Source organism: Pipra filicauda, unplaced genomic scaffold, assembly GCF_003945595.2.
Source record: "Pipra filicauda isolate LSUMZ 115617 unplaced genomic scaffold, ASM394559v2 scaffold113_size4260070_pilon, whole genome shotgun sequence".
NCBI lineage: Eukaryota > Metazoa > Chordata > Aves > Passeriformes > Pipridae > Pipra > Pipra filicauda.
The window spans coordinates 2,328,054-2,349,660 of record NW_024103585.1 but is presented as its reverse complement, the minus strand read 5'-3'; the positions used below and the strand labels follow the sequence as shown (position 1 = coordinate 2,349,660).

The following is a 21,607-nucleotide window of genomic DNA, read 5'->3' as shown; positions in this document are numbered from 1 at the left end:
ATGAAAACATATATTTAAGGTAAACTTCTCAAAGAGCTACTTAATTAAATTAAGAATAACTTTTTCAAGTTACAGTAGCAATTTAACTTTTATAATTTACAGAGTAATACAAAGGTAAGAAAGAGCTTTAAGCACTGAACTATTAAAAACATTTCTAACCTTGCATTTAGTGTTTCAAAGAAGTCTTATATATCCAAATATAATCCTCTTCAAGCACCACTTTAAACAATTGCTTTTTGCCTTCTAAAGTAAAACTTGGGTATTAAAACCTAGAGGCATTTCTAGTTTAGCTCCACTCATACCTTTAAACAATTTCAATAAATGGATTTTACACAGAGTTGAAATTCTTATTTTTATAAGAAGTTGCATCTCAAATAGATCTGGCAGCTTAGAGAGTTGTTCCAACGTCACAAGTTTTACTTCCTTAAATAATAAATTCCAACATTTTGAAGGAAAAATGAAGCATCTGTGCATTTGTAACAGTAATACGGCTTATTTCTCTTTGAAAGATAGAAGGAAAAAAATAAAACCATAGCTTCATTGAGTCTGATGCTCAATTAAGAGCCTCTTCATCTGCTTCTCACTGCCTACGTAAACAGAGCAGCTCACTACTGCCCTAATCATATGCAGCCAACAGCAGCTGGCAAAGACATAACTCACAGCACCACTGTCCCTTAGAAAACTCTGGGCTTAAAAATGAACAAGGTTAACACGTGGTCAGTGCGTTGGCTTGCCCCCTCGAGCATCGTAGATGCTGGTAAGCAACACTCCCCTATTCCCCACAAGTGCAGTGAGCCAGGAGCTGGGACTGGAGCAGTAACATTCCGAGCCATTGCCACCTTGTGGACATCTCAGGAACACCGTAGGTTGCAGGTCTTCACGCTCCGACTTGGGATCTCTGCGAGGATCAATAACCCCCTGATCTTAACACAAGCAACAGCATTTCTTCTTCTCTCCTCCCACATTGTAGTGCGAAATTAAGTTTCTCAGACCATATGGGTATTTTAGGGAAATAGCAGGAGGTGATGACTGCCATTACAGACAGAGCTAGACAAAACATTTCTTAAGCAGACTGCAAAGGTACAGGGATAGGGAGGAGGCAACCCAAGAGCCACTTCCCGAACCCTCAATGCTGCAATGTGTATTGTCTGTAGCACCAAACATGACTGAAGTCCCTGAACACTTCCCAAAAAATTAGAAGCTCTGTTATTTTAAAATTATGCCATTTGTTTTAATGCCTTTAACAATAGCAGTTGCTTTTGAAAAACTTCAGTCAAAAATACTTTTTGAGACAAGAAGGGAAAAGAGCCAAGTGAGGGTTCCCTCAAACAGCTGTTGCTCCCTTCCACTTCAGTCAAGAGATAAATTTTCATCTCCTGAATGAACAGAAATGAAGGTACAAAGAAATCCTTCTCTGGTCAACTTCTCACACACTTCTTGAATGTAGCTTTGTTTCTTGTCCTGACAATTTCTTTGCCAAGGAAAAAAGAAAAAAAGAGTAGAAATGTCAAGGACTAACCATTCCACTTGCCCATACCCTCAGCCAGAACAAAATCTGGATGATTCAACAGGTCAATGCATTTACAACGACGCTCAGTTTAACACACAACTTCCAGGACGATAAAAATTCAACTGCCCATAATTTCCTAGCAATTCAAATAGGCCATGTGTTCAAGGTCCTACACATCTAGCAGGTCCACTTGCACATCAAACCAAGCTTTCAATCTATGCTCCATGTGCCTATAAAAGGAGTACGTACGTGCTTTACGCAGGCTTTGTTAGGGTTTTTTTTAGATTTTGTTTCCTATTATTTTATTCTGCCTTTAAAGGTAGTTGGTTAAGTGCCAGTCTAACTGACATTTACTTTTCTCCCCACCTTCCTGAATTCTCCAACTACAGTAGCATGCTCAAGTATGTTGAGTTTAGCAACTCCCTCCCTGTGTCTCCTCTGCAAGGTCTCTCAGCTCAGCTGTGAGGTGATACTGGTCAGCCCAAAACAGCAGCTTTCCTCTTCTCAAATGAGCCTTAAAAATGGCAGGACAGCATCTAACAACACTTGAAACAATGCTCACTCTCTTGCTGACTGAGAACCAAGAGCTACCCAAGCCTTCACTCCAGATCAACTCTGCTGTAACTTCAGCTTCCCTCATCCTCCATCGTGGTGGGGAGGGCTTTGGATAAAGCCACTCTGGATAAAGCCCTCTTTTTCCAGACCCTGGAAAGCCACACAGTTCCTCTGTGAGAGCCAAGAGCAAGGCACAAAGCCTTAGGTTAAACCCATCATTATCCTCTCCTTCCAGAAAAAAAACCGACTGTGCCACATTATTGCCTCTTAACGAGCTTCATTTCACTCTGGTGATGAGAGTAAGCCTGCAAAGCAAAAAACCGGTTACAAACAGTGATTCTCAGTCTATTTCCCCTCCTTCTCCCCCACCTTCCTTCCTCTTCCAGTATCTGCCTACACACAAATAATACTTGTATTTCAGAGCAGAGATAGAGAGTACTCATTTATAGTGAATTACTTGAGAGATTTTCTCCTGAGAAAGACTAAATAAACAGTATTAGAAAATATCAGTACAAAGACAGAGGTGATAGCTGTGGTTACTGTGCTGAATTATGCAGGTCTTAATTATGTGCAATAATGGTCCTATACAGCATGTGGGTGGCACATAATATATGCTGTCCTTTAGTATTCATTGCATAAACCGGTTTGATTTTCTAAAAAAACCGATAAATATTTTGCTGTCACTTAGCAACCCTGGCTGTTCTTTGATTTTCTTAAAGTTGAAGTTATTCCAAGTAAAACACTGTCTGTAAGGATTCTGTTCGCTGTCACTCTGTGCACACTACATTGTGTACATAATCATTGTGCAACAATTCAGTGCCTTGTAGCATCAAATATTAGATTACCAAAACCAACCAATACATTTTACCAAACACATTTATCATTCCTTATAATCTAACAAGCACAACATGGCATTTACCTTTTGTTTGCCTGACACTTGTTTAAAATCCTGAAACATTGCCAATAATGTACTCTTCATTGAATTCCACCTACAGTGTGTTTCATTTTAAGTTATAAATACTTTATGCATTGTTAAGTATTTTCATTGTCCAGAGCAGCATATTCAGGATTCTTTGACAGAATTGTCAAACATTTCACAAGCAGCAGAGGGTTTGGATGTTGGTTTACTTCAGGGAGCAGAGAGAATGGGACAAAAAATCATGGTCAGTGAACAAAGCAAAGTCTGATTTATGTGAAGGCATTCAAGAGTACCTCACTGACCTCCCAAATATAGAACTAAACACAGACTCTAGAAAGGTCAGATTGGTACCTGAGAGAAAATAAGTATTTTGAGAAAAAAAGAGGAACTAATATTTTCTGGAGGGAAAGAAAAAATAAAACTCAGACTTTCCTAACTTTTGGACAGAAGAATGAAAACATATAAAGAAATACAGAAAAATTTAACTGCTTAGAACTTGCTCACAGTAATGATAGATTTATCCTTGAAAAGAAAAATCAAGATTTTACAGACTATGCTACACTAGGAAAGAAAGCATCTGCTATGTGTTTTTCCTAAATGCAGTAAATATAACATCCAAATAAAAGCTATCTCCACTGAAATGAGGTTGTCAGTACAGCTGCAATCATTTCCTTTTTACCTACAACCAAGATTTGCTATAGAATTTAGCTGACAATCATTATCTAGATTTATAATTTTTTAGTTGTTTCCCCCGTGCTGCAGACTTCACTGACCTCCTCTTAGTCTGGAGTGGCTGCATAGACACACTGCACCTAGGGCGGCTACATTTTGCTGTCCCTTGTGCCACCACTCTTTGACACCATTTCCCATGCAGAATACATAAGGACACTGCAGCTTCACTTGCAATTGCCAGAGTCACAAGGAGATCAGTCATGCCTGAAAGCTATGCAAGCTAAAGCTTACAGCCAAGAAAGCTGATGATGGTTCATGTGGTTACCATGAAAATTATACCTACTAGGGATGCACACAGTGATACTTGCCTATGGTGGGAACCTCAGCTGCCAGTGCCTTTCACAGAATCATAGAATGGACTGGACTGGAAGGGACTTTCAAAATCACTCAGTTCCAACCCTCCCACTGTGAGCAGGGAACCTTCCACTAGGTTGCTCGAGGCCCTATCCAACCTGGCCTTGAACACTTCCAGGGATGGGGCAGCCACAGCTTCTCTGGGCAATCTGTTCCAGTGTCTTCCCACCCTCACAGTGAAGAACTATTCTTCCTAATATCTAATTTAAATCTAGTATCTTCCAGTTTAAAGCCATTACCACTTGTCCTCTCACCATGTGCCCTTCTGAAAAGTCCCTTTCCAGCTTTCTTGTAGACCCTTTAGGCACTGGAAGAACCCAATGAAGTCTCCCCAGAGCCTTCTCTTCTCCAGGCTGCACAACCCCTCAGTCTGTCTTCACAAAAGAGGTGCTCCAGCCCTCTAATCATCTTCGTGGCCCCTCTCTGGCTTTGTTCCAACAGCTCCACATCCTTCTTATACTGAGGGCCCCCAAAGCTGGACGCAGCACTAAAGACGGAGTCTTGTGAGAGCAGAGGGGCAGAATCACATCCCTTAACCTGCTGGCCAGGCTTTGATAAAGCCCAGTACAGCTGACTTTCTGGGCTGCCAGTGGACATTGCTGAGTCGTGTTGAGCTTCTTCTCCACCAACACTCCCAAGTCTTTCTCCTCAGTGCTGCTCTCAATCCATTCTCCATTCAGCCTGTAGTTGTGCCTGGGATTTTCCCAACCCATGTGCAGGACCTTGCACTGGTTTTGTTGAACTTCATGAGGTTTACACAGGCCCACCTCTCAAGCCTGTCAAATTTCCTTTGGATGGACATCCTGTCCCTCCTGTGTGTTGAACCCATCACACAGTTTAGCTTCCTGAGAAAACAACTGTGTGGTGTTTAGCTGCCTGCCAGGTTAAGCCACAGCACTAAGAGACTGTGTTTGGCACCTGGCAAATACAAGTTATATTCCCATCACACTCTGTAGCAACATGTTTCAGGATTAGTTTGGCTTAAACTCAAGGAATAGAAAGGATAACAATGAAAGCTGGAATAAAATCCAGAACAAGGTATCCATTTTATTCTGGGTTCTGATAATGTTTAAAATATATTTCACCAAACTAAGTAATTTTATCAAATCTCCACAAAATAAATTATCTAGTTTTATTAATAACCAGAATTGTTTTCATACTCTGTCTGCCTTCTCCGTCAGGGTTGTGAAACAGAAATTTACGATGGGCAGGATCTCTGGAATTCGTGTAGTCAAACCTACTTCTCTGAGCAATGCTAGGCTGAAGATACATTATGCTGTTCCAGACCTTGTCTAGACAAGTTCCACGTATCTCCAAGGATGAAGATACTGAGGATTCTGTGTTTAACCTGCTGCAATGCTTTTTCTGAAATTCCCACCCAGATCCCTAATATTTAGTCAGAAGTTCCATGTCGTGGTTTGTGACTATTCCTTCCTGTTATTTTCTTGTGCCCCTCTAAAAGAGTCTGGTCCATCTTCCCTATAGCCCCCTTAAGGACTACAAGACAGCAGTTAACTTCTAAACCTTATCCAGACTAAACCAACCCAGATCTCTACACCTCCCCTTGTTTATAATGTCTTCCACCTCTCTAATCATCTCAGGGGACCCTGATGGACCTCTTCCAGCTATTGATTTCACTCCTCTGCTTGGGGACCCAAGAACAGACAGAGTGTTCCAGATGTGGCCACACCAGTGTCAAGTAGATGGAAAAATAAAGGTATTTCCCTTGACCTCCTAGTTACACTCCTGCTAATGCAGCTGAACATGCAGCCAGCCTTCATTCCCCCAATTCACACTCTATTTGCTCTCCATCAGGTTCCCCAGGTCCTTTGTTGGAGAAAGCCCAGCCAGTTAGATGCTTACCTGTAAAGGTGCATGGGTCTCTAGCCTGGAAGTGTGGCTTGGCTTTCCTCTGTGCTGAACAGCTGTAAGATTTTGGTGACTCATCTGGTCAGGAAGTCAGGAATCCCCTGAGTAGCAGCCCTGCTCTTCTGCTATCAAGTGCTCCTCTCAATCTGGTATCATCTAAGAACATGCCAAGGCTGCATTCAGTTCTATTTTCCAATCCAATCTATAGAATCACTTAGGTTGGAAAAGACCTTTAAAATCATCATGTCCTACATTTGATTACTATACTTGTACAACAGCATCTTTTGGACAACATACCTGTACCATCCTTCAGTTCAACATCCCAATAGAAACATGAAAATACCAATTCCTTAGGAGATTGGAAAGATAAATTGACAATACATAAACTGTGAATGGCTATTTTCAAGTAAAGCTTTTTAGCTTCCCTAGAACTAGGTAGGAGCAGACAGTCCACATCACTGAGTCAATCATCAGGTCAAGGGCAATAAATTCAAATCTAAAAACTATCTCATTAATTACATGCCTTCAACTCCAACTAACAAATTATTGTCAAAAAAATTTAACAAGATTAGTGGGTAACACAGACATGTATCAACACCTCGCCAAAGCACAATGTAGGTACCAAAAGTTGTCTTGGGAGACTAGACAATCTTATGGAAGAGAAATCTACTGCAGATTATATGCACAGAAATGTTACACACTAAATACAACCCCCATTCCCCCCATTTGGTATAGAAAATCCCTGAGACTAACATAATTATGGCAATTACAACATAAACTTGCTCCATTTTCAATCTTCATCTAGGCATCTGATTAAGGCCGCTGTTAGAAATAGCCTAATTGGCTAGATGGGCTCGTTTTCTGATGCAATTAACAAACAGAAGAAATTAAGGAAGCAGAGGTAAAGCCTGCACTGTAAGGTTATCACATCATACAGACACACATACTTTACACATGATAATACACAACCCAATATAGCTATGGTATGGTAGAACTAAGATGCTCAAAGAGCCATAATACTAAAGACCATATAAAAAAAGCTGAAAAAATACTATGCTAACCCAAGTGACCTTCGGTTTTGTCTGGCAAGGACACTCCTGATGTGAGAGACTGCAGCTTTGAATGAACTATCCAGGTATCATCTGACCTTTTACACTTCTATTTGTCACATACTCTTCTACCTCGGAAACTCACAGTGGGAGAAATCTCTACTTCAAAATCCTTTCCCAGTTTCACAAGATGAACCTTCAAACATTTTTGTCTCCTACTTCTCCAGGAGCCTCAGGAATACATTTATCACAAACATCTAGACACTACCTGAACAATAAATACAAACATCTACATAGCCATCGCAATAAACATCCTCCGTGAGAGATACATCCAAGCCCCTGAATGCATTTATTTCTCAGCATGTAATATGAATTTGAACCAGCACACCAGATGATCTCATGAAAACTACAGGGATGAAACTAAGCAACTGCACACGGCAACCAACCTGCACTAACATTTCTGTAACAGCGAAGACAGCACTTCTCATGAAAGTACTCCTCCAACCTCTCAGTCCCATCTCCCAGAGCTATCTCTGGAAACTAATTTTCATAAACCTACAGGATTTCAATACTCATGAACTCATGGAAGTTTAGTTTTGTCTTGCACTATAAAATTCTACCATAGAAATGTCTAATAAGTAGGTAAAAGTTTTATCATGTCCCTCATCAACACCCCTGTACATGTTCCACAACTATCTATTCTCTAACATAAGTAACTGAAACTTTGTGCTTCTGTCTCAGATTTTAATATCTCATGTGACTAAAACTTCCTCTCATTTCCCCCCTCTCCCAATCACACAGACCAGCCTAATATAAGGCATTTATTTTTTCCCACAAATTTTGTTCTCCTTACATCAAAGAGCCACGATTGCTACAGGATTATGCAATATCAGCATCTAATCTAACACACCCATATGGAAATTCTCAATACACTACTAGGTTTGGTCACCAAGATATGTAGGAGACTCTATACCATTTGAAGACTTAAGTACAAAGGAACATCTCCCTGAACCAAATGTTCTAGCAGAAAGAAAGGATTTGAAAAAAGGAACAACAGGATTTATTTTTACATGCAAATAATTAGAAAGTCAGATTGGATCATCACAGTCCTTCTGGTCAGTTTGCAGAAAGTTCTCAAGGCTTAACGTCTGCAGCTGAAACTACCAGGTGAGCAATAAGGATTTTATAATGACATCTGATTGCAGCTTTAAGCAATACTCCACTTCGTTTCAAATTCTCAAGCCAAAATTTGTTTCAAATTCTCAAGCTGAAAAACACCAAAAGGGATGCAGTGGTAACACACAGTCCTCAAGCATATTACTATCAAATATGTTTTGTCAGATGTCCATGTACACTGGACTCAATTAATCCTTCCTACAGCAAAATACACAGATATACTATCCAAATTTACACATTTAGGCATATTGACCCACATATTTCAAACACAACATGGAGCATTCCACTGTCCATCTCATTTTGGTTATACATACATATAGCATACATGACTACATTGTCCTCTTTTGTCAAAGTGTTATTTTAATCTGTGCAAAGTTTAAAGACAGCACTCAAACATCTGTTGATATTTTTTTTTCACAACAGATTTATTAACAGCTAAATTCATCAATTAATGCAAATTCACGCAGCTCTCTGGAAAAATGAGCCTATCTTGGAACTGTATGCTATAACATTTAAATGTAGAAGCAAAACACAGTACGTAAATCTAAATGTACAGTTTTCCCATTCTAAATAAATCTGTCAGACTTCACATACGAGACTGGAACACAAATGCTATCCAAAGCTATATTTCACTGGGCAATCTTTATGTAATTAAGAGTCTCAAGAAAATACTTGATTAAAATTCCCTTAAAAGGAGAAATACTCACACACACGCGCACCCCGAATATCACAAATACATTAGGCTGTATCTTCTGTTTTAGAGATTTCAAGCAATGGGATCATCATAATCATTAAACAGAAATTCGTAACAGTAGCTAAAAGATTTTATTGTCAGGCTTTCCTGATAGTGACTCAGAACTTTCTTCTTTTTTGCTGCATTTCAACCCTATTTCTAGTTCTACCTTTTGCTATGCTAAGTCATTTCCTCTGCTTGGTATGTATTCATATCATCCAAGCCTTTTAGAATTTGCTTCTATTTATGAACATCTTTTTCTCATTTCATGCTTGTTCCTATGTGGTTTTTTGGAGGAAAGAAGCAGCTTCATACTTTAAAAAGAAACCATTTGTTGCTTATTTTCTCTCATAATCAGGATTCTGGATTAATTTTCCTTTTGTACTAAACCAAATATTTCCCTCTTCTTAACCATTTGAAATGAACTTGCAGTACTTGCTATCACACCATCTACTAATTATAATCCACAAATTTTATTCCTAAGTGTTAGGTCTGTCTTCCCTTGTGAAAATGCTCCTTGGTTCTCACCAAGTCCTTCTGCAATGTGATGTGCACAATTCAGGACACCAAAATTCCTGTAACTGATGCACTTTAATTTTGTCTGCGTGTGCACTCGTACATCAGATAACTTGAGTAATGGACAGTATTAGTATGTTAACATTTCTGAGTAAAATAACTACTTTTGTCCTCTCTGATGTACAGCATGCTGGACAAATCAGAGACCAGCCCCTTCATGGCAGAGTTGTGGTGAAGCGCAGCAGGGAGGTCCTGATGCTCTTGCCTTGGGAGCTGCTTGCCCCTAGCCTCCATGGTGGCTGCATGGCATGCATCAGCATCTCATCTCCCGCTTCCCTGATCCTCAGCCCAAATATCACCCACTCATGTTTCCCTGGCTTGGTCTTGGACCTGCCTCCTGATCAGTAGATGGAGGCTGAGCCTGAACACTTTTTTCAGACATGATCCTGACTCTTCCCCCTCAGTGGCATCCCAGCTTGGTCCCCTCAAGGAACAGCCTGCCCCTACTGCTCCCTGACATTCCCTTCATTTCTCTCCACCACCCTCAAAATTATCCCTTTCCTAGCAATGACCCAGGGCCTCCACGTCTGCTCTCCCCTCTTTCCTTACGTCTGCCTCCAACTTCAGTGACCACAGAGCTTCTAGTATGCTGCTCTCCATGTTACTTCTCCTCCTGCTTGTCCGTAAGGTATGCTCTAGCAGAAAGGCAGAACACCCATAAAAACAACCAGCCCTCACCCTCATGAATAAAAATGTACCTTTAACATTTCAATTTACATTATTCAAGTAGAGGCAGAAACAACATCATTTATAACATCTCCATGTAGATCTCCAAGTCCATACTGCACAAATTGTATAAGCTACTCACTGATGTTATCAGAATAGCTTTCAGGAAGATCTTCAACAATTTTTTTCCAAACATAAGCCATGCTGTATCTTTGTCTTCCCCATTTTTGTACTGTTTTCAAAATTTTGCAGTCTTTCAGCTTTCATAAATAAATTTTCTCTTTATGTATCTTCTTCCTCACAGATGCTTCAGAGAGGTTCCTAAAGATTTCATCTTTGTATTTATACCAGCTCACATGCACAAGTGGATGGCACCCAACAGGCTTATCTAAGCAGATGACCTACAGGTCTCTTTGCTTTTTCCCTCACCTCAGGTTTCACTTAGAAAAAGGACTGGTGTTACACTGTCATTCTGGTATCTCTCCCATGGTGCCCAGGTGTCCGCTTGGGTCCAGTACAGACCTCCTCAGAGGTTCACAGCGCTGTCTGTGTTCAACTCTTCCCTTCCTGACTTCTTTGGATAGACACTGCAGTTCTTGACCAGGAGAAGAAATCAAAATCATCTTCAGCTCAGTCCTCCCTCCAGGAGGAATTTTTGCTGCTCCCTAAATAATCTCTGTGATCCAACTTTCCCTACATTCAACAAAAGCTGTTTATGCTTGAATTATTATATCAATTTCTACCTAATAAGCCCAGTACCACTGTCTTCCAAAGTCGTGATTATTCATCACTACAAATACCTGCTCCTTCCTTTTGCCATGAAAAGAAGGTAGACAGCTAACGTAATTCAGTCAGATCACCAGTTTTACAATGATGCATTTTTCTAAATCAATTAAAGGAGTAATTTTGGGGTTTAGGTTCCTAATATTCTTGCATTAGGATATTTTATTTTATTAAGTTTTCAAAATAATGTTTAACTACAAAATTCATGTCCTTTAGAGTTGTATCCCATCAGCCCTTTAGCGCAAGCAGCAGGGACCACATTGCAATGCACAATACAGCATTGAGATAAATTTAATTCTGTGAAAATAGAGCATAAAAGTCTGGAGAAGTCTGGCCTTAACCTTACCACTTATCCTACTTAAAAATAAGGAGGAATAAAGTCATAGCAAATTCTGCTTTCCCACAAGAAATAGTACTGGAAGAAATCACCTTCCAACTGAAATTTCAACTTGAAAAAAATAAATCTCATCTCCAAGTATATATCAGAGTTTAGATTAACGTAAGATTTCAGTATCAGCATTACAGTCTCACAGGAAACAAAAAAACAGAAGACAAGTTTAATTAAGGTGTTTCCCACTCTGCAATAATGTTAGCACTAATTAAAAAAAGTTATTAAGCTGCACTTATTTCCATAGAAAGTTACTGGCAAAATGTATTTCTTCTATTGCAGTCTTGATGCCTTGAGGGAGCAGAGCTAAATGGCTGAGTCAGTCAGTAAAACAGTAAACCAATTCCCTTGCATCACGTTCTCCTGTATGCTCTGAATACTAAACGGGACAGAATATTGAAAACAAAAGCTGAGTGTCTGCCAGTTGAAACACAATTCTTACCATGCTGGCTGCAGTGATAACTTGTTCCCTCCTCAATGAGTAAACCAAATGAATCACAACAAACAACGTGGTTGTACAGTATAATACTACAGATTTGTTTACTCCATACATGCATATTCAATTCAACAATAAATATAGGCAGTTACTAAAACTCATTCCACAAGAAAGATTTTTTTTTTTTAATTTGCAATATAACAAAGAGAATCCAACGGTAATGTTACCTCCAGGGTCTTCACTGTTACTCTGCACAGCACACAGCAAGTATGCGTTATTTTCCTCCTCTTTTTGTACAGCCTCCATATATCAAATAATGAACAAAGGCTTCAAGACATTCTCCAATGTAACGATCCAAATAATCAGGTTAGGTAAAAAGTTACTTCAAGCATAAGTTCTTTCATTACAAAAGCATGTGAATCTGAAGATTTACCTATTATCGATTTTTTAAAAAGACATTATTTTTTATAGTCATGGTAGGGTTCACAAGTCTTTGCCAAAACAGCCCATGTCTGTGAAAACTCATTCCTTTCTTATGTAAACAGTCCATGCTTCTCTGCTAGCAAATGAAAGTGCAGTGCACCTGCATGAATGCAGCTGGAAAGAGAAGAGTGACAGAAGACTTGACAATCTTATACTATTGATTTAGAGTGAAATCATTTCCAGGGCACACTGTGGAATCAGATTTGATAAAACACGAGAGATCAGAAGGAAGAGGCAGCAGCATCAGATGCAAGCTGGGTGGAGCAGGGACAGATGGCAGGATATTCAAGTGAGGGACTCAAGCCTGAGCCAAGTTCAGTAGGTTGTCTCTTGACAAACCATTTTGATAAAAAGAAACAACTGCCATTTGACTTGATAAAGTAACCCAAATGTGGAAATCATTGAATAGTTACAATATTCTGCTGACCCTCAGCTCAACCCAGGAACCAGCCAACAAGGGATTATGTTCATTTCCTCTCTTCTAATGTTTGCTAGAGATTAAATCACTTAAACCAGTGCCAGGGTTTCTTCTGGAATGCCAGGACACAGCAGTAGATGAATTCCATTTTTATCACCTCCAAATGTTAATTCAAGCAAGATCATTTCTTTGTTGAGAGGACAATACAGCATATAATAACTTTTTCACATAAGTATATTACTAAGTCTGGAACTGTTATAAATATCCCTAATTAGCTTGGCACAGTTAGTTTATTAAGGTTTGAAAGGGAATTGGATTTACATAGTATTTTGGGATATGTGTGTTAAACTCAGCGCAGAGGGGAAAAAATTAGTCAGATCAAGATTAAATAAATATTGTAGAAGTCTTACAATTCTGATTAGGAGCTAGCTAAAGAAAATACACAAGGAAAAGTACCACACAGTCACAGGAAACTGACTTTCAAGAAACATTATTAGAATTCAACATACATTTATTTGGAACACGGTCTAGAAAAAGACTCTTATAAATACAGTTTGGTAAATGCTTGGTTAGTAAACTGTTTGGATTTTATGTACACAGTAAACAACTCTGAAACAACAGGTAGTTTTAAAACTTCATCTGAGGGTATGAATGAGAGGATGGAGCCTGTCAACCAGTTTTTACACTTTAGAAAATCCCTTCACTACTGACATCCTAACACAAGACAATAAAACTTATTGTGCTTAGTTTCTACTTACACTAGAACAATTTACTTTATAATGTTATGAAATAGGGGGGGAAAAAAGACATACACAGAAAAAAATTGGTTAGCCATGAACAAACAGCCAGAGAGTGAAGCATCAGATTCACCAGGGTTTCTGCACTGAAACTGTGGTTCAAGGACAAACTCAATGTGACCCAAGCCCTAAGAGGCAAAGTCCTGTGCCAGACTTTAATAGAAGAATACAAAAAGGAAAAAAGAGTGAGGAAAGAGCTTTAAGAAAAACCCTGAGTACAACAGCATGAACCTCAGAGTAAGATGGGCAGAGATGTGATTTCCTAAGTACTTGAGTTATTCCTGAATGTTCATTACAAATCTACTGGGAACACTTCACCCTCCTGATATCAATTCCCAAACTTATGCAGTGTAGAAAAACCAGTGAACTCTTCTCAATTTACCTTTACTTCTACACTGACAAGTATTTGCAGTATGATGTGCTTGATTAATATATTACAAGTTATGGTTCCAAAAGTCATTTCACTCCCTTAAATTGCTACCATCCTAACATATATAAAAATTACGTATTTAAGTAACGTAGGAAGAGAAATAAGAAACTACACATCATACAGCCATCATTATTCTTTATTCCTGAAGTCCGAACATTTGATCACAAATTTTGCAATATGCGCACAATAAACTAAAAAGGGGATTTCATACGCATTACCTTAATCTTTTACAGGTCTTCCTATTTTTGCCACCCTCACAAGGAGCAAAGTTTTCCTAAACAAGGTGGGGAAATAAAGAATGAACCAACAATGTTAACTGTTTTCTGTCTAGTTAGGAGAGAGAGATGAAAACAAGATGAAAACAAGCATAGATATACCAAAATTGCATAGATGACTATCAACAGCTGAAACTTCTGTTTAAACTAAACATTGGTTTTGCCTTCAAAACACTAAGCTACTAAGCAAAAATTTAAGCTTCAAGGGTTTATTAAAAATAAACCCATTAAAGATCTACCTCAGCTCTTCCAGAGGTACAACTTTTGCTCTTTATTCTTTCATATACAGGATCATTTCCAACATCATTTAAAATATGCATGTTTGCAACTCCAGCTGTGATAAGAGCCCATATGTTCCAGCACACTGACATGTGACATTGCTAGAGTCAGTTCACAGTTCTAAATCATGCCACAAAATAAGCTTCCCTAACCCGCCCTAACTGGTATACCTAAGCACAGTTCTTTTGAGGATTTTCATAACAGTTGCTTATTTTTGGGCAACATCACCAAAGCTCAGTGTGCCCCACGCTTTTGAGACACATCTGTTTTCCTGTCCATGTCTGAATACACCATACAGTTGGTACATATATGCCCAAATAAATCAATATAAAATTTCTTGGAAGCATCAAGCATGCTGTGCAAGTACACACCATTTGTGCTTTTATCATGCATAAAAATAAAAGAACAATTTAGGATGGGTGGGATGTAGAGGTCATCTGGTCCAAACTCTTACTCAAAGTGAAGTCAACAATGTTGCAACTACTGCAGTGCTCAGAGCCTTGGCCAATGCAGGCCTGTACACCCCCAGTAATACAGATTCTGCAAAATCTCTGAGCAACTTGTTCCAGTGTTTAACCCCATTCACCATCAGAAATTTGATTTCCTGATAACCAGGAGTTTCCTTTGTTGCACTTTACATCCTTTGCATATTACCCTTTTTCTGTCCATCTCTCAGAATCATCTCCACTTCTTCTATGTCACTGACCCCACCTCTGCAAAACCTGCCAGGAAATTGTGTTTGAGACCATTGTTCATGACTTCTCTACATATCAATAGCAAAGTTACTCATAAAAAAAGGATTAAGACTGGAAGATATCTGGGCAGAAAAGAGGAAGACACATCAGGAAATAGCTAAATGGGTCTTCTGCACCTAAGATTGGTAGAAACAGGAACACCTTGCCTAGTCAAAAAAAAAAAAAAAATAGCAGCACCCTTAAGTACTTTGTTGCCTGAGAGATCCTGCACACATTCATGTTTCTCTGGGTAACCTCCCTTGCAAACATCTCTGCATTCTTTAAGGCTCCCCTCATTTCCAGACCATGCTGGCAATAGCAGAAAACATGGAAGCCAAATTTAAAGCATCACAGACAGAAGATCCTGTACTAAGGTCCTTACAAATGCATACATTGATTCTGCAATCTTATCTTTCCTGCATGTACCAGAAAGTGAATTCTGATACAGTGCTTCTCTATGTAAAGTAGTTTAACAAGATTTTCAAAACCAGCAAGAGTCACAGTACATTGGAATTATGTGTGCCAATACAAGGTTTTTAGCTTACAGATTGCAGTCACCCTCCAGGACTGTGCCTTACAGATAGCTGAAACTGTGAGTTATTTCTGCTGAAACCCAAACTTAAGACTGCAAGCAAAAACTATAAGCAAGGCATTCAAACACAGTTAGTTATTATTCCAGCATCACCCAGAGAAGAAAAAAATCCACAAAACGTGATGAATCTCCTGTTTCTATTACAGTAAGATCAAACTCACTAGGGAGCAAATGTAAAAGCATGTCTGAAAGCACCAATTATTGCCTGATCCACAGCAGAACAAGACAACAGCTCTGTAGATCTCTTAACTGTGTTTCTAAGAGTTACTAATCCAATTTGACTTTACATCAGTGATTTTACTTCCTACAGGGAAAAAACAGCAATACAACGAATATTTTAGAAGTAATATCCTGACTGTCAAATCACAGCCTTTACCGCATGCACAGGAAGTTAGCTGTGGAGGACTTGATATTTCTTGCAGAAGACATCTGGGGACAAGGGGGGAGGGACGCTGTTTCAGAAGAGTTGAGTGCTTAGCCCGGTTATTCTACAGTACAAGTTACCTGGATTGCTAAATATGGACTCATCAGTTTCTACGACTCTAGAATATTTTTATTTCTTTTATTAATTTTATTAATTTCTATTTTTATTCCAAATTAATTACATGCAAATAGCAAAGGAACTGAAGGAAAGACTCCCTAATGACTGAGACAGGTCTAAAGACTCAACCTTACATAAGGCTTCTCTATCACTAATGATGGCATTAAGTGTTAATTTCTTATTTATTTTTGAAGAATTGAAGTTTCACATTCTGTTGTTGTGGGCCAGATAAATAGGTGAATATTTTTATTTCCAGTATTTTTGAGCATCAGTTTCCTTAAAAACCTTCATGTGGACTCTTTCATTGGTAAGAGAGCATGGTTTAGTTGATCCTGTGTGCACACATCTGAAATTTATCAACCTGACCAGAGAAACAGAGTATGTTCACAACCACAAATTACATTTAGTCATGCATCTGCTGCACAGTTAATGTATGTCAACTATGGTAAGAAATGTCTGCCAAGACTGTCTGTATACCGATTCAGATTTTTTTTTTTTTGTTCATCAATATGTAATTCCTTATTGCCTTCTCTACTTATTCTGCAAGAAAATGTAGGAAGGAGGGTAGTGAGTTCTTGACTGGTATAGTCCTAGTCCAAGTGTCCAAGTGAGTTTTAACTCAGAGGCTGAATATAACAGGAAAGCAGGCAAGCTTCTTTTGAAGCAATTGGATCTTTCAGCTGTGTTGAAAAAGATATTAAGAGTACTGATTAGAATCTTTTAGTTCCCTTAAAATGACTTTCCACCCTAAAATGATTCTTTCCACTCTTTCTGGTCCCTGTGGGTCTTCAGCCTTATGACTTTGCCTTTACTCTGTTCCACTGCACTCCCACTGATTTTCTCCCTGACTTCAAAGGTCAAACATCCATCCTTTGTGAACAAGGTTTTCCAGCATCCTTAAGTAACAGAAGAGTATATCCCAACTACTTCAACAGTGGCCAAATCTACCTTTGAAAGTGGAGAAAGAAGAAATTGTTTCCCTACACAAGTCCAGCCAGGTCTGTGCCAGCACACAGGACACTAATTTCAACAGAAGAACAAAGATAAGCAAGTCATAAGAGGACTGTGGCAATTTGGAGAGCAGGAGCAGCCCTCATACAAAATGGTATGATTTTGTGCTTTAAAACACTGCCTCAGCTATTTATGTTTCATCACCGGGATAGTAGTGTGTCCAAAAGACAACCAGTACTGGCTTCTGTTGCCTTGACAGAGAAAAAAACAAGTGGCAGAAGCAAGAACACTTGCCTTCTGATCTCAGCAATGGGAGTGTGAGCACAAAACCCCCAATTCTTGACAGACTTGCAGAAAGGAGGAAACGTACCTTGAATAACAATGAGGAAAATAAATCTCAAAAGTTCAGGAGATAGCTAAACTTTGGCTTGAAGAGAGAACCTAGACAAAGAAGCGTGATTATTTGGAAGCTGTATACACAGGGGTTTAGTTTGGTCTGTTGTTTTTTTAAGGGGTTTTGTGATTTTTCCTCCCACTTTCCTGTTTTTCTCTTCAGCAACTAATATTTTTCACTGAAAAGGAAAATAAAAAAAAGGACACTATACTAGATCAAGTGATTGAATTTGTTTATGATTTTTGGCCAAAACTCTCTTCAATAAAGCTACATTACATCTATTTTAAACACTCTCAGTTCGGAGGAAAGAACTGATGCCCATTAGCTAGGTTGCAAGCTGTCAGGATTTCAGGATTTAGCTCTTTGCATAAAATAGCTCATCCAGTGTAGCTTTGTCTCATTTCAGTATTTTAAATATTTGCTACTCCTACAAACAAGTAAAGAAGAAGTTGGTAATGATCTGTAATTTTCACTGCCTACCATTCTGTCCTTTTAGATAAGGTGCATGCAGTATCCTGTAGAAGCTCTAAATCTCAATCTTATATGAAGCAAATCCCTGAGGTTAAATCGAAGTCCTAGACTTCAGATTTATTTTGTGCTTGCCCTGAAGCTTTGTTTAGATTCAGCAGATATAGATATAGATATGGATAGACAGATAGATATGAAAGTCTTCTGGTTTCCCATGTAGAAACTAAAAAACTGTGTCTGTATCAAGAGGTTTGACCATACACATATTGACCAAACACAGTCAATATATTAATAACACTGTTAGCTCATCTCTCCCTCTGCAGTAACAGACATTTGCAGGCAGTTCATAAAAGGTTCTCAAAAATAGGAATTCTAGTTCTGAGGTTTAAAATGGAGTGATTATGGAGTATGCTTTTATTAGTTAAAAGATAAGGAATTGTATTCTGATGTTATGTTTAAATTACCCATTCAATTTGCAAAAAAACCAAAAACTCAAAAGAAAGCAGAATTAAAGTTACCACCTTAACTTGCCTCCATTATATCTATACACACTACTGTCACACTGACTGATGTCACAAAAACAATCATAAAATATTTTTCTCATATGACATTCATTTTTATAAATAGGATGTACACAGATGTATGCATGTTTGTCCTCCCTGCATCTCAGGCATATATATAGAAGACAGAGTTGCCATCCTGAGGTACCTCAGTGCCCCAGTGAAAAATTCAGCTGTTGACTGTGCAGATAATTAAGCTGTTTGATTAAAAGCTCAAATTTACTATTTGTGTAAAAGTAGCAGATAGTTTAATTAAGTCAGGGAAACTGCAATCAGTTGACACAACTCTAGGTCCACAGATAGAGCATTTGTGGAGACAGAGGCAATGGGTCACTCAGTCTCAAAATCCTATTACCTCAGTGAGGATAAGGTTAAGAATTCTCATTGTATACCACTTGTTGCTGTAAAACCAGGCAGTTAAATAATTGATGGAAATCCAAACTTCATTCTTTGCTGCAATACAGTCATCTCATTTACACAGATGAAGCTGAATCTCAAGATAAAGTTTGAATAAAGTCATGGAAAAGAACTGAACCAAGCAGTTGAACCAACTACGTTCAGATCTGTCTTAGTAACCAAAACACTTCTACTAAATCTTTTGTGCAAGACTGCTTCAAAAATTTCTTTGCAGAAAATCCAGGGGGGGATAGAATCATTAGTATTCTAATTAATGAAAGGAAAGGATGATGGTTGATAAGTTTGGTCAAGCACATTGACTATAAAGGGTACATGTTACTGTTGAAAGAAGCAGAACAAGTAGTTAACAAACTCCCTACATCCTAGCAGTCCAAAGAGGACAAGAAATCAGTCCGAGTGACATATTCTGAATCTTAGAAACTTGGTTTAGAGTTCAGATTTCAATAGTAGCAGATGTTATTAACAACTAGAAAAAAAATTGCCTTAATTTCAGAGGAGTCAAATTGTCCTTTCTAAACCTACACGAAACATGAGTTCCAAACAGATTTTAATAAATTAATTGCCTAATCCACAATCACATGAGCAATCGATCATGTTTGCAGTCCTGGAACTTTCAATTTGAAATATCAGTTGAATCTAATCATGTAACCATCCGTGGTTCCAATATAATCATAGAGAAATTCAGCTTGGCAGGAATGCCTGGAAGTCATTTAGTGTAACTCCAGGATCAGAACAAAACTAACTTCAAATATAAACCAAGTTGCCTAGAGCATTAACAGACACACAGTTATCCAGAATAATTTAGAAGTCCTTAATTTTTAAGTACTGTGTTGATGAATTAGTACAAGAAAAGTTCAAAGAAAAAAACCACAATAAATGACTTCAAAGTGATCAAAAGAAACGAAATTTTGTCTGTCTAGTGAGTAATCTTAAGACTATTTCCCAGAGAGGTTGTGGATTCTCCTTCTCTGGCAATATTCAAAAGCTGTCTGGACAAAATTCTGAGTAATGTGCTTTAGGGGACCCTGTTTGAGTAGGAAGGTTGGACTAGATACCCTGCAGTGGTCCTTTCCAACTCTATTCTTTGATATTTAAAAGTCCTCCTGAGTTACTCAAATCAATCCAGTATTTACCATTGCAGATCAGTCTCTAGACACTGTTTTTCCACTGTCCTAATTTGTCAAATGCACTGCAATAATGGATTTTGGCAGCTTGGTGCTTTCATAGCCTTTACTATATAACATGGGAAGCAAACACAGAATTGCCTGTTTGTACAAACTATCATAAACTGGTCCCCTTCTTCTTTAGACACTGAAAAATTGTCACAAATCAGCTAGCTGATCTTATCTGATTAATTAAACCTGGGAAATGCTTAGGAAAACACTTCTCCCTCCTTCCTTTCTTCCACTCCTACCATCCCAAAAGAAAAAACAACCTATAAAAATGTTGAAAAGAAAGTTTAATCTTACAGTTAAAACACCTGAAACTGCTAGATTTGGGAGTTCAGCTATGAAGAGTCAATATGAACTTTCAAGAAGCCCCCAAAATCCAACATATACCAGTAACTGCAATCAAATTGTAAATTCCCTGATATATTCCTCAGTTATTTTGGGAAATCAGTTTATACCTTCCTTTTAATATTTCATAGAAGCATCTGGGGCAGAGATACAGGAAAGTAAAAGGTAGGAAGAAAGGGAGAGAGACCATACAAAATGAAAATTCAGGTAAAAGAAGTAAAACATCTAGCTGTGCATTAAAAGAAGATAAAATTGAAAGCTAAAATGAGAAGATGCATCTACAGAACACATACTGCATCCTACAGATAACAAACATGAATGATATAAATATGGGTCACTTCTTCCTGTTCCACATGGGGACACAATTTATTATTTTTCTTTTATTGACTTGGGGGGTTTGCTGTTTCTATTTGCCTGGAGAGGAAAAGATTTGAAATACAGAGAGAGGAAAACAAAAAATAGCTTCATAGTTTTTAAGCCTCAGTGTTAACATCAGCACAGGTAATTGTCAGTTTTATTTACATTTGTGTAGGAGAGCTTCACTGAAACCAAAATTTAAGATCTGCCATCTTCTCCTGTTCTATTAAGATGCTGCTTAAAAAGACTAGTCTCTATTCCAGCTTCTACCCCTCATTTTATTCCTACAGCAGAGTAGTATTACTATGCAAGATCCTAAAATAGTGCTCAGTGAAGAGAGACTTTCTCCAGCAATTTAGGATGCTGATCAAGACACCACAACTCCTGGGAAGAATTCAGACTCCTTAGTCACTGAAGAGAAATTTCCTGAAATGGAGTTTTAATAGAGGCTTACTGATCTGTTGTCCTGGACAGGGCTTTCCAAAAGCATCCTTTCTCTAGAAGGCGACTTACAGATGAGAGGCTGCCTAATTTCCCAGGCAAGTTATATAAGCAACACACAGAGAACAAAAAGTGCTATGCTTTTCCTTCACTACAACAGACTGAACTGAATAAGTGATCATCTGGCTCCAGCATACACTGGGAACA

The 21,607-nt window shown here is 38.5% G+C and overlaps 1 protein-coding gene across 8 annotated transcripts in view; it reads right to left on the bottom strand.

The window, feature by feature from the left end:
- The window catches only part of CADPS2 (calcium dependent secretion activator 2), a 292,803-nt gene that overhangs the window by 234,450 nt on the left and 36,746 nt on the right, over window positions 1-21,607 (bottom strand). The window lies entirely within an intron of this gene.